Here is a 14,325-nt window from a genome sequence, read left to right as displayed (position 1 = left end):
GCAAGTATAGTCTAACCAGCTAGGCTAGGTGCAAGTATAGTCTAACCAGCTAGGCTAGGTGCAAGTATAGTCTAACCAGCTAGGCTAGGTGCAAGTATAGTCTAACCAGCTAGGCTAGGTGCAAGTATAGTCTAACCAGCTAGGCTAGGTGCAAGTATAGTCTAACCAGCTAGGCTAGGTGCAAGTATAGTCTAACGAGCTAGGCTAGGTGCAAGTATAACCAGCGACAGTTGTTCCTCCTTTAAAAGTTGCGAGCTTGCACCGTGGGACTTAGAGGTACCTAGCGTCACGGCTTCATTGCTCCAGACCACAAAGGGGGAGCTAGAGCACTCGTTATGTATTTGAGTCCCAAGGTTTTTATATGACCAATCATATCGCGTCGTTCCAATGACGAATTTGACGAGGGCCACCCGTCCCTGGTGACTTCCGCAAAGATGGCTGACAAAACATTACGGGGAAGCAAATGTATGTAGTTATGTCATAACGAGTCAAACAAAAAATGTACAATTGAGAGGAATATGTTAGTTAATGTAGAGCCAAACGATTGTGCATATTTTTGTCATAAAGTTCATTTATGAAAATCACTATTTAGCAAGTTTTTTCCCCCAGCCATATCCAATACCAGGTGTATCAAACTCATTCATTATAGCAAGCAGGGAGCAGGTTTCAGGCCCTCAACATTCTAGCCTGAAGTCCAGCACGCTTCGACTGTGCCCAAACATATTGTCTTTGTTGGGGTAAACCAGGCATGGTGCCTCACAAAGCAGGTTTTTCAAGGAAGTCACGCCGTTCGTTTGGGATGCCACTCACGATGAAGCTGTCTTTTTCTGAAGAAGATGGATCAAAGGCTTTGACAAGTCGCTGTAGTTTTGGATAAATTGACAGAAGTAATTACATACTCCCAAGAAGCTGTGTGCCTCAAAGGTTTGTAGGTGTTTTCATGTTGCGGACTGCTTGGATTCTGCTAGACTGGCAGGATGCCCTCAGCACCCACTAGAAGTCCATCGTAGTTTACCAATGGTCCTGCAACATTGTCCTTTCATGATAGCCAGTTTAGCCCCTGCCACCCCGAGTTGGGTAAGAACGTGGTCCATCTCGTTGAGATGTGACTGTCTCGCTTCTCATGAGAACATCGTCCACATAGATTATCGTCCCCCTGGTGGCTGCATCTGGCATTGCCTTGTGTAGGAAGATGTTATACTCTGCATACCAGAGCGGGCAACGATTGAACGAGCTTGTTCGAGAAAGAGAAAGCCAACTTATGTTTGTCACGAGGGTTGACTGTCATGGTCCAGAAACTATTCGCCACGTTGATGGTGGAGAAGTACTCGGCCGTTTGCCACCTTTGGCAACTCTTGGTCGAGCTATGTTATTGGCCAACGAGACAACAAAACCAGCTTGTTGAGTTGTCTATAGTCAATTGTAAGACGTCATTTACCCATTGGTTTCAAAACAGGCCACATGGGGATGCTGTACGTACTGTTACATTCCCTAATTATCTGTTTAGCTAATAGGGAGTCGATAATCTCTTGTACCACCGAGTACGCTGCAAGCTGAATTTTGTATTGTCTCACAAACATAGGAGCTGCTCTGAGTGGTGTAAGAATAAGCACCACATGAAGACCCATAACACCGCAATCCAGCGAGTCTGTCGACCAGATCTCTCTGTGCTTGTTAAACAATTCCCGCAACTGATGTCGTTCAGTGTCATTGACAAGTGCGTCTGCCTCCGACAGTAGCTGTAGTACCTGTGCATGGAAATCAGGTTATGGTTCGGCGACATCGTACAGGTCTTCATCAGGTGGTGACGGCATGTCAAAGGTCAAATCATCGGCTGTTACCTCATTAGTGTGTACCTCACATGCAGAAGGAGATGCGGCATCGTCCTCCGTGACGATGGAGTATATCAACAGCTCGTTGTCAGAATCGACATCCAGCCTGAGCGTCGATGTGTCGTCAAGTGGCAATACGGGAGTTATTGCGATTTGCTTTTGACGGACAAGTAAAGAGCGTTCCTCCCTCACCACAGGTCTAGGCAGGAAGGAAGAGGCCCAATCACAGGAACAACAAGTTCAAAATCATGGACTGAATCAATGTTCCTAGCTGAGTGTGCCGAGGAATGGAAATATCCGCTTGAGTCAGATTCGGCACCAAGAGTTAAGTGGATCTAGCGTATAGCTCCAACAGCGGGTTACCATTGATAGTTAGCCCCAAGTCGAATAGTCTCGGAGAGGGTTGGAAGAACGCAGTGGTGCCTTCCATCTGGGAGCCTGGTTCAATCTTACAGAAACCTCTGTAGTTCTTGCCAGTATCACCGGGTATCACCTGACCATTTGTGAGGGTTAGGTGCAGGAGCGTAGCGGCCAGATCTATCTCTGCGGGACCTGTTTGTTTGGGGACATTCTTTATAACTATCGGTCCTGTGGTGGTTACGTGGTAGCCACCCACCTTGTGCGTCATCTTTTGCCGCTCCTGTACCTGATGCCGCACCCTCCAACTGGAGTGATTGCTCCCCCCTCCCCCCCCAAGCTTGAAAACCGAATTGTCAGGGCTCTTAGCCCGGCTCGCTTTCGATGCTTCAAAAGCTGTGCTCGCAAGCTCTCGGAGTGCCGAGATTAGCAAACCAACATGGGCAATAGGGCCCAAGTAGTTAATGAAGTTGGGATACATGTTTGAATGGTAATAGCGCTTCCATTCCTGTTTCAGTGAGCATGCCAAAGTAAGCTGAACGAAGCCTATGATAGTAGGCTTGTGGGTGTTCATTTCGAGCTTGTTTGACATTGTTAGCCAGTGAGCTGTCATGTTTGCGAGTCGCAGAAACACTGAATTCTATTTTCAAAGCTGGGGCAAGTTTAGCATAGTTTTGCACGTGTTGCTGTTGTAGACGGATTAATCTTGTCACGTGTCTGTTGGACATTCGCTTCAACAGATAAAGCCTGTCAGTATTCGTAGCGTTAGAGGACACCTTGGATGGCTATCCTATGTTTGTTAAGAACATCTGTGTCGTTTGGCTTACCTGGAACGGGGTCAAAGGTGGGGAAGTTTAACGATTTTGTCAAGGCGTTCGGCACCAAATGCATTTTTTTTTTTTTGTACCGAAAGGAAAAGCCAAGCTTTTGGCTTTGTTGCCGAGGAGGCGCCATTCAGCCAAGAGGAAAAGACTGAGGGACCCCAAAGACAGGTGAAATATGAAACCTCTTGTCATCTTCGTTCCTTCGTTCTCTGAGCTCTGGTTGCTTGGTTGCGAGTAGTCATGCTGTAGCGCGTGACTGTTCTGGAATTCCTCCAGATGGTACTTAAGGGTGGTATTCTGCTGCATCGCAGAGTCCACTTGGGAGTTCCTATGTCCAGTGTCTGTGTTCTTTTTGCTTAAACTTTATCTTTTCTTTTTATTGGCCAGTCTGTGATATGGCGTTTTCTTTGCAACTCTGCCTAGAAGGACAGCATCCCGGAGTCGCCTCTTCACTGTTGACGTTGAGACTGGTGTTTTGCGGGTACTATTTAATGAAGCTGCCAGTTGAGGACTTGTGAGGCATCGGTTTCTCAAACTAGACACTCTAATGTATTTGTCCTCTTGCTCAGTTGTGCACAGGGGCCTCCCACTCTTTCTATTCTGGTTAGGGCCAGTGTGCGCTGTTCTGTGAAGGGAGTAGTACACAGCGTTGTACGAGATCTTCAGTTTCTTGGCATTTTCTCGCATGGAAAAGTCTTCATTTCTCAGAACAAGATTAGACTGACGAGTTTCAGAAGAAAGTCTTTGTTTCTGGCCATTTTGAGCCTGTAATCGAACCCAAAAAAATGCTGATTCTCCAGATACTCAACTAGTCTAAGGACAGTTTTTTTGCTTCTTTAGTTAGGACAACAGTTTTCAGCTGTGCTAACATAATTGCAAAAGGGTTTCTAATGATCAATTAGCCTTTTAAAATGATAAACTTGGATTAGCTAACACAATGTGCCATTGGAACACAAGAGTGATGGTTGCTGATAATGGGCCTCTGTACACATATGTAGGTATTCCATTCAAAATCAGCTGTTTCCAGCTACAATAGTCATTTACAACATTAACAATATCTACACTGTATTTCTGATCAATTTGATGTTATTTTAAATGGACAAAAAAATGTGCTTTTCTTTCAAAAACAAGGTCATTTAAGTGACCCCAAACTTTTGAATGGTATTGTGTGTGTATATATTTTTTAAATACTGCCAGTCCTTCACCACCAGGGGTCACTTTTCCCTGAAAGCTGAAATCAATGGGATTCCTTCACGGCAAAATCCTCATTGTTGTAGTTTTACATAATTTCCTATTTAAATTGGTAGGGGTTGGGGGAGTACAGGATAAAGGGTTTTCTTCAGCTTTAATTGGTAGGGCTGCTGTTATTTTCACATTTGTGCTTCTAAAGTTTTTGTTTATTTTTCATGACTTCACATTATAACTGAAATTAAACATTTTGTATTTTAACTACAATTTGTCATGATTGGCCATATGTCATTTTAAGAATTTCATAGACTGTGTAGCAACGTTGCAACATTGCTTGTTATTGTTGAAATATTTGTACCTTTAGTAAACCCATTACAATTTTTAATAAGATTGATTGGGTTTTAATCAAATTAAATAAACAAACAATCTGCCTTCTAAATCCGCAGCAATATTTCTAAATGGGATCGGATCAGAAGCAGGATATCATTCCATGGCTTTCTGTGCACATTTAGGCCTAAATGTCTTTGTACAGTCACGAATGTTATGGGTAAACTACTAGGCTTCTGTCCATTGTATCGTTGCTAGGCAGATTCTATAAAGGACGATCTGCCGTTGATGTGGCATTACAGGAAGATTGGAGGAACATGCGTGTCTTTGGTAATTGGACGAGGGGCAAAATGAAGTATGCATCTACAGTCGTGGCCAAAAGTTTTGAGAATGACACAAATATTAATTTCCACGATGTTTGCTGTTTCAGTGTCTTTAGATATTTTTGTCAGATGTTACTATGGAATACTGAAGTATAATTACAAGCATTTCATAAGTGTCAAAGGCATTTATTGACAATTACATGAAGTTGATGCAGAGTCAATATTTGCAGTGTTGAGCCTTCTTTTTCAAGACCTCTGCAATCCGCCCTGGCATGCTGTCAATTAACTTCTGGGCCACATCCTGACTGATGGCAGCCCATTCTTGCATAATCAATGCTTGGAGTTTGTGGGTTTTTGTTTGTCCACCCGCCTCTTGAGGATTGACCACAAGTTCTCAATGGGATTAAGGTCTGGGGAGTTTCCTGGCCATGGACCCAAAATATCAATGTTTTGTTCCCCGAGCCACTTAGTTATCACTTTTGCCTTATGGCAAGGTGCTCCATCATGCTGGAAAAGGCATCGTTTGTCACCAAACTGTTCCTGGATGGTTGGGAGAAGTTGCTCTCGGAGGATGTGTTGGTACCATTCTTTATTCATGGCTGTGTTCTTAGGCAAAATTGTGAGTGAGCCCACTCCCTTGGCTGAGAAGCAACCCCACACATGAATGGTCTCAGGATGCTTTACTGTTGGCATGACACAGGACTGATGGTAGCGCTCACCTTGTCTTCTCCGGACAAGCTTTTTTCCAGATGCCCCAAACAATCGGAAAGGGGATTCATCAGAGAAAAGGACTTTACCCCAGTCCTCAGCAGTCCAATCCCTGTACCTTTTGCAGAATATCAGTCTGTCCCTGATGTTTTTCCTGGAGAGAAGTGGCTTCTTTGACTGATCTTTGGAATTTAATTTAAAATTGGCCTGAAATTAGTTAACTGCTTGATCTAAGGGTTGACTGCTGTTAAGAAATGTAGATACCGTTAAAGAACTAAACAAATAAGGAGGGCTACCCCATGAATGAGTGTGTGGACGCATACAATAATTGTAAATAAATGAGTGCATAATGAACTGTTTAATACTCTGATGGCCACAAGATGGAGATGAAGGACTCGAGGGTTTTCAGGCACTTGACAAATTGAAACAGTTGCTAACCTCTTCTTCTTATTTAGGTTTGCCGAATCATTTAATCTATCGGTTTGAAAAAACACACACAAAAAACATGTTTTTATGTCATCTGTCCTTATACAGGATCACAGTGGGAAGCAGCAGCCTGTTGCATACTACTGAGACTGGACAGCTGTACTGACGTCGTGTCAATGTGCCCTTGAACCTTTAAAGTTCCTCATACTGTCCATGCTCTCATTTCACAGGCACGTACTGTTCACCTCACCCCAGCAAGGCTGCTCCATGATACCACAATGTGCTGTTAACAATGTCTCATGTCACACTTAAGCGCAGTACCATCCTTAACCCTGCCACTCTTTACTAACTGACGATGATGGTGAGCCCTATGATGGCGCTGTCCTAGTTGACCAGGTCTGTAAGCCATGCCCTGATTTATCTGACGTGCCTTTTAATGAATACTGATTTGGAACTATTTGTTGATGGTTCAGCTCCAAAATCACCTCAAGACGAACCATTCGTGGCTTATGCAGTAAACTATGGCTGCCACGACCTTAGAAAGTGCTAAATTACCACCCCCAATCTGTCAGCTCAGGATCTAGAATTGCTTTCTCTTTCTAGAGCATTTATTTTGGTCAAGGATAAAACTGTTATGATTTATACTGACAGCAGGTATGCATTTGGGGTTGTATCAATCGTCCCATCACTAAAAGGGAATTGAACGCACCCCTAGTGTAGTGCCTAGTCAGAACAAAATCCTACAGTAAAGGCAGAGCTCCTGGAACAGGGTTGGACTACCACTGCTCTAGGGTCCTGCGGTGAAACGACTGCTGTGCAAGGTATCAGGGCAACAGCTTTCATCCAGGGCTCATATTCACAAAGCTCTGAGTAGCGATATGGGAGATTATATAACCTCGCCCTGGTCAATGTAACTGTAGTCAGTGTGAAGGCAAAACTGATCATAAAATCAGTACTCTTTGTGAATGTGGCACCTGGCCTGTCAGCAATGCCACTCCACCTGAAATGCAACAACAACATGAATAAGAATTAGCTTAGTCAGTCAGCAATTTAGCTAAATAACTAATGGCCTAATGAGCCAAATTCTGTTAGATTAGGAGGGGCATTTTTCTTACCTATTTTCCGTCACCAATACATAAATGAACAGGCAGGAGAGCAACGTAGTTTTGACAGAAGTCAGTAACTAGCTAGTCTTCAAAAATATAGCTACCAATTATATAGTTGTTATTTTATAGAAAGCTTACAGTCCACGTAACGGTAGTTAGCTAACTAGCTGAGGTTAACTCTGATGGTGGGAGTAGCAGTTTCAATTTAACTGGCTAGTTAATAGCATTTGTATTAACTTTATCAGATGAATAGCTAGCAAATATATTTGTTATAGACTCTTCAGTTTCCTTTGTAGCAGCTAGCTGTCCCAAGTTGGATGTATGGCACCACACGGAGAAGCAGGTAAAGTGGAGATGCATCGTTTCCAGCAGCGGCCATCACTGCCAGGGCCACAATAACATTTACTACAATTGTGGAACCATGACATATTTCGACTAGATAATGCTTAAGTTTGGAATGTTATATAAATTCAACAAAAGAAAAAGACAGTTGAAATCGCACTGTGGACAAATGAGACTTTATAATTGCAATAGGGGTATACTGTACAGCCGTGCCTATGGATCTTGGGTATCAGCCAATTCAGTGACACCCAAAGAACACAACTGTGAATAGTTTATACACACACACAGCTTCGTAGCTCTTACTGCAGCACTTACACTGTGGAAAATCCCCTCACTATTCAGCCTACTGTGCATAATGAACAGTCATATTGCAGTGTACCGACTTACCTTTGGATCTTGGCCTTGCTTAGTTAAAGGTAAAAATATATAAATAAACCAAGTGAGTTAAGAACAAATTATTATTTACAATGACGGCCTACACCGGACAACACTGGGCCAATGGTGCACCGCCCTTTGGGACTCCCAATCACGGCCGGTTGTGATACCCCATTTCAGGCTGTATCAGCGACACCCACAGAACAAACTTTGAAGAGTTTCCATAAATATTAGCGAAGTATCTCTTTACTGCAGGACTTTTGACCCCATATCATGGACCCGAGATCCATAGGTAAGGCTGTCCACCACAATATGAATATTCAATACGCACAACAGGCTGAATAGTGAGATGATTTCCCAGAGTTAAAGTCCTGCAATTAGAGCTACAAAGCTAATATTTATGTAAAACTCTTCACAGTTGTCAACATTTAATGGACCCAAGACTGCATAGCAGGGGCGGAAATCCCGGGGGGGACACGACCCCGACCATCCTGGGAAAAATATGATTTGTCCCCCCCAATATATCACTGAAACATTATGTAATTTAAATAATACGCAATGAAAGCAATTGTGCTGATTGTAGACACTTAATAGCGCGTTTTTAAGTTTCAAAAGATTGCGACCCCCCCCACCCTTTGCCTCACAATGGTTTGATCCACTGCCAGTTCCTTAGTTGGCAAGGTAACAGAGGGGTGGTATCCACTGTCTGAAAGGCACTCAATGAACGTAACTGACATGAGGTTAATCCAGTCAATCGCGCACACACACTAGCTGAATATGCAGAGCTAGCGCGCAAATATTAACTATTAAGCTAGCTAGTACCTATTCCATTTATGTGGCCTCGTCAAAGATGGAATCTTTGCTATCGTCAATTTATTCCAAGATCAGCATGCAGATGATGTAAGTTAGTGCTTCAAAGTCCCTGTGATAAGGTTAGCGATAAACTGAAGTCCAAACTGAACAGAACTACACTCTCTTCTACCATTGTCTTAAATATATTTAATGGTCTCATTGCAAAAGCTAAATTGTCGCAAGGGAACTTTTTATTTATTTTATTTCACCTTTATTTAACCCAAGTAGCAAAGATTATAGCAAACACCACTGAAACGGAATTGGTGCTCGCTAGCTTTGCAAATTCAGCTATTGTTGGAAGCCAGCCAATATGAAACAAACTATTAAAATGACAAAAGGTTGCAGCATATGTTGTGTAAATGGTGAACTCATACAGCTGTCAACTCTTGTCATTTTAATCCGTTTGACATTTGCTAGCTACCTTTTAGATCGAAGCCCAAATAGAATGATAAAAGATATGATAGAAGCCCATCTCCTACTGTAAATAACCTACACACTGTGTGTGTGTGTAGCCAGGTAGAAAAATGGCAGAAAAATAAAAGACGGACATCAGAGTATTTTTCAGTACACCAAAACGCAAAGTAAGAACCCTAGTAGCCTAATATCTCAGACTAGTTGATAAAATTTTCATAAGAAAGAAATGAAATTCTAATGGAAATGTTTCACAATGATGTCATTAGGCAGAGCAGGCAACAGATGGCACACAGACAGCAGAGTTGGGGACAGATATGCAGGGACAGACTGGCAGAGACAGGGAATCTCAGGTAAGTTTGTTGAGTCTTTGTTTGGCAACATTATGAAAGGTTCTCAATTTTTTTCTTGTAAAATAGGAACATAATTGGAAAATGCCATGGATACCGCCACTCTCAACTTAAACTGGTGACTGAACTAAGATTTGTTAAAGGCAATGGTATTGCTGTTGTGATTTAGTTGTGTAGTTTTGGGTACCGGTAGTTAGGAGTACGGCAAACACCTTATTTCTTTGGTTCCTCAATATACATTTACCATATTACAATGTAGGCTATGTGTTACAGCACTACTTTTGGTGTCCCCCTCAGGAATTGCTCTTGAGAAAATTTCATGTAATTGTCCCCTCCAAAGTTGATATCAGATTTTCGCCCCTGCTGCATAGTGAATACAATGTAATTATGAAGTCTAATTCATCCACAGTCCAATTTCAACATTTAAGTTTGTCAAAAAAACAAATGGTCTTTTTGTTGAATTTATTTAACAACATTCAAATCTTGTTTAGTATGACCTAGTTTGCCGATGACACAACAGTGGTAGGCCTGATCACCAACAACGATGAGACAGCCTATAGGGAGGAGGTCAGAGACCTGGCCAGATGGTGCCAGGACAACAACCTCTCCCTCAAAGTGATCTAGACATAGATGATTGTGGACTACAGAAAAAGGAGGACCGAGCACGCCCGTATTTTTCTTAAAACTGCATTGTTAAGGGCTTGCAAGTAAACATTTCACTGTGATGTCTACACCTGTTGTATTTGGTGAATGTGACAAATAACATTTGAAATATGGTATGAATCTACTATTTATATCTGTTTCAATGCAGGACTTATTTTGAAGGTAATGTGCAAATTCCAATATTGTTGCTAATAGTTGTGGCTAGCTTCACACAGGTGATCCGAATGCACTCCAGCAACAGGCCATGACATTGATCAACTGATTTGTGTATTAGATACCAGATTGTTTGATTGACACTGCCTCATCATATTGGAGGAATAAATTAAATGTAAATCAATTGTAATAAGTAGATAACACATACAGTAGCAGTCAAAAGTTTGGACACACATTCAAGGGTTTCTCTATTTGTACTATTTTCTACATTTGTAGAATAGTGAAGACCACACTATGAACACATATGGAATCATGCAGTAACCAAAAAGGTGTTAAATCTAAATATTTTAAACTTGAGATTCTTGAAAGTAGCCACCATTTGCCTTGAATACAGCTTTGCACACTCTTGGCGTTCTCTCAACCAGCTTCACCTGGAATGCTTTACCAACAGTCTTGAAGGAGTTCACATATGCTAAGCACTTATTGGCTGCTTTTCCTTCACTCTCCCCTCCAACTCATCCCAAACCAGCTCAATTGGGTTGAGGTTGGGTGATTGTGGAAGCCAGGTCATCACTCTCCTTCTTGGTCAAATAGCCCTTACACAGCCTGGAGGTGTACTGGGTTATTGTCCTGTTGAAAAACAAATCATAGTCCCACTAAGCGCAAACCAGATGGGATGGTGTATCGCTGCAGAATGCTGTGGTAGCAAATTCTGGTTAAGTGTGCCTTGAATTCTAAATAAAATCAGTGTCACCACCAAAGCACCTCTATGCTTCACGCCGGAAACCATCCGTTCACCAACTCTGTGTCTCACAAAGACTGGAACCAAAAATCTCAAATTTGGACCAAAGGACTGATTTCCACCAGTCTGATGTCCATGGCTCACGTTTGTTTTTTGGCCCAAGCAAGTCTCTTCTTATTGGTGTGGTTTCTGTGCAGCAATCCGACCATGAAGGCCTGATTCACGCAGTCTCCTCTGAACAGTTGATGTTGAGATGTGTCTATTACTTGAACTCTGAAGCATTTATTTGGGCTGCAATTTCTGAGGCTGGTAACTCTAGTGAATTTATCGTCTGCAGCAGAGGTAACTCTGGGTCTTCCTTTCCTGTGGCGGTCCTCATGAGAGCCAGTTTCATCATAGAGCTTGATGGTTTTTGTGACTGCACTTGAAGAAACTTTCAAAGTTCTTTACATTTTCAGGATTGACTGACCTTTGTCTTAAAAGCAATGATGGACTGTCGTTTCTCTTTGCTTATTTCAACTGTTCTTTCCATAATATGGCTTGGTCTTTTACCAAACAGGGCTATCTTCTGTGTACCAACCCTACCTTGTCACAACACAACTGCATTAAGGAAAGAAATTCCACAAATAACCTTTTAACAAGGCACATCTATTAATTGAAATGCATTCCAGGTGACTACCCCATGAAGCTGGTTGAGAGAATGCTAAGCTGTCATATGTTTAACACTTTTTTGGTTATTACATGTGTGTTATTTCATAGTTTTGATGTATTCACTATTATTCTACAATGTAGATAAAAATAAAAACCCTTGAACAAGTAGTTGTGTCCAAACTTGACTGGTACTGTAGAGCTGTAATTTATTAGACACGCACACTAAGACACAGGTGCTTCCGGATGGAAATCTGCAGATTTCCAGATGCTAAAAATACCATAAGTTCATTAAAACGAGAGTTCAGTTCATGTAACAGGGTTGAAAATGAGGGACCGGTGTTTATTTTAGAAATAAAATGAAACATTAAGGCTACGTATCAAACACATGTAAGGCACACCCTCAAATCGTTATCTGCCGAATACAAAAAGGTGTTGACCTTACCGCGAAATGCTCACTTACAAGCCCTTAACCAACAAGGCAGTTCAAGAAATAGTTTATTTAGTCAATATTTTCTTAACTCTAAATTAAGAAATTAAATGTAGCGTTTTGGACCTAGACTTGGCGCTCTGGGACCCTTGGGGGAATCCCCTTATCCCAAACAAGTGAAGTTTGCTACATTAAGTCCCTAAGCCTTATTTTGATTACCTGTATTTCTGAACAGAGGAAGATTGCAGTGGGCGTCAAAAGAATCCAGACAACAGAAGTGTTTTTTTTAACTTCAGAGTAGAGTACCCGTCAAAGGAGTCATCTCAGGGATGACGACGGACGTTCAGGTTGAATACCTGGTGTGGTTGGTGCCCGGCCTCTGACCCGCTGGGTGAATGGAGGAAAAGATCTGTTGGTCCTGGTTTTTGATACAAGGGCAAATGCCTAAAATGGCATGTAAGAGCTTTCGTCCTCAAACCACTGCAGTCTAAGAACTGTAAAGGATTTGGTCTATTTTCAAGTGTGTGTAGATGAACAGCGTATACTGAAGAACGGTGTGTAGAAGGACGACGGTGTTGCAATTGTGGCGGGGATCATGATCCTGGATGGATTGTTGTGTTCATTGCCACAGTTATAAACTGAACACAAGAGTCTAAAAGAAGTGTAAGGAACTGGACATTAATTTTGGCTGCAGCATAAAAGTTTTTGGGACTCAAGGATTTTTCATCTTTAGACTTGCAAGAGGTACTGGCGCCGGAAGACCCCAGCCCTCCCAGGTTCCCCTTGAGCCTGTGTAGGGATCAGATCGGTTTTATTTTTAACGTAAGTGCTTTGATTTATTTTTTGTAGTTCAGTTTTTTTTGAGAAATCCTGTCGTTTCAATCCCGCATAGTCGGTGGCGGGATGCACATTAAATTGTATGATCGATATGCCATAGAAGAAAAACGTGCATGTCAGAACAAAAAAACCAAGCCATGAGGTCGAAGGAAATGTCCGTAGAGCTCCGAGACGATTGTGTCGAGGCACAGATCTGGGGAAGGGTACCAAAAAAATGTCTGCAGCATTGAAGGTCCCCAAGAACACAGTGGCCTCCATCATTCTTAAAATGGAAGAAGTTTGGAACCACCAAGACTTCCTAGAGCTGGTCACCCGTCAAACTCAGCAATCGGGGGAGAAATGCCTTGGTCAGGGAGGTGACCAAGAACCCGATGGTCACTCTGACAGAGCTCTAGAGTTCCTTTCTGGGAGAAGCTTCCAAAAAGGACAACCATCTCTACAGCACACCACAAAATCAGACATTTATGGTAGAGTGGCCAGACCTCTGTAAAAGGCACGACAGCCCGCTTGGAGTTAGCCAAAAGGCACCTAAAAGGACTCTTGACCATGAGAAACAAGATTCTCTGGTCTGATGAAACCAAGATTGAACTCTTTGGCCTGAATGCCAAGCATCACGTCTGGAGGAAACCTGGCATCATCCCTACGGTGAAGCATGGTGGTGGCAGCATCATGCTGTGGGGATGTTTTTCAGCGGCAGGGACTGGGAGACTCATCAGGATCGAGGGAAAGATGAACGGCGCAAAGTACAGAGCTCCATGGTGAAAACCTGCTCCAGAGCACTCAGGACCTGACTGGGGCGAAGGTTTATCTTCCAACAGGACAACAACCCTAAGCACACAGCTAAGACAACACAGGAGTGGCTTCAAGACAAGTCTCTGAATGTCCTTGAGTGGCCCAGACTTGAACCCAATCGAATATCTCTAGACAGACCTGAAAATAGCTGTGCAGCGACGCTCCCCGTCCAACCTGACAGAGCTTTAGAGGATCTGCAGAGAAGAATAGGAGAAACACCCCAGGTGTGCCAAACTTGTAGTGTCATACCAAAGAAGATTCAAGGCTGTAATCGCTGCCAAAAGTCCATCAACAAAGTACTGAGTAAAGGGCCTGAATATTCGTTTTTATTTTTATTTATACATTTGCAAACATTTCTAAAAAAAAAAACTGCTTTTGCTTTGTCATTCTGGGGTAGTGTGTGTAGACTGAAGGGGGGGGAAACGACATCATCCCATTTTAGAATAGGGCTGTAATGTAACAAAATGTGGAAAAGGTCAAGGGGTCTGAATACTTTCCAAATGCACTGTATTAGAGACATACTGCTAATACTGCACATTTATGCCATTCCTCTATCTACTACTGTAAATATCTTTCTATATACTACCCACACGACATACTGCATTTTGCTGCACGTCATTCCTAATATATTCATACGCA

The sequence above is a fragment of the Salmo salar genome, chromosome ssa19 (assembly GCF_905237065.1).
Source record: "Salmo salar chromosome ssa19, Ssal_v3.1, whole genome shotgun sequence".
Taxonomy (NCBI): domain Eukaryota; kingdom Metazoa; phylum Chordata; class Actinopteri; order Salmoniformes; family Salmonidae; genus Salmo; species Salmo salar.
This window is presented reverse-complemented; position numbering follows the sequence as displayed.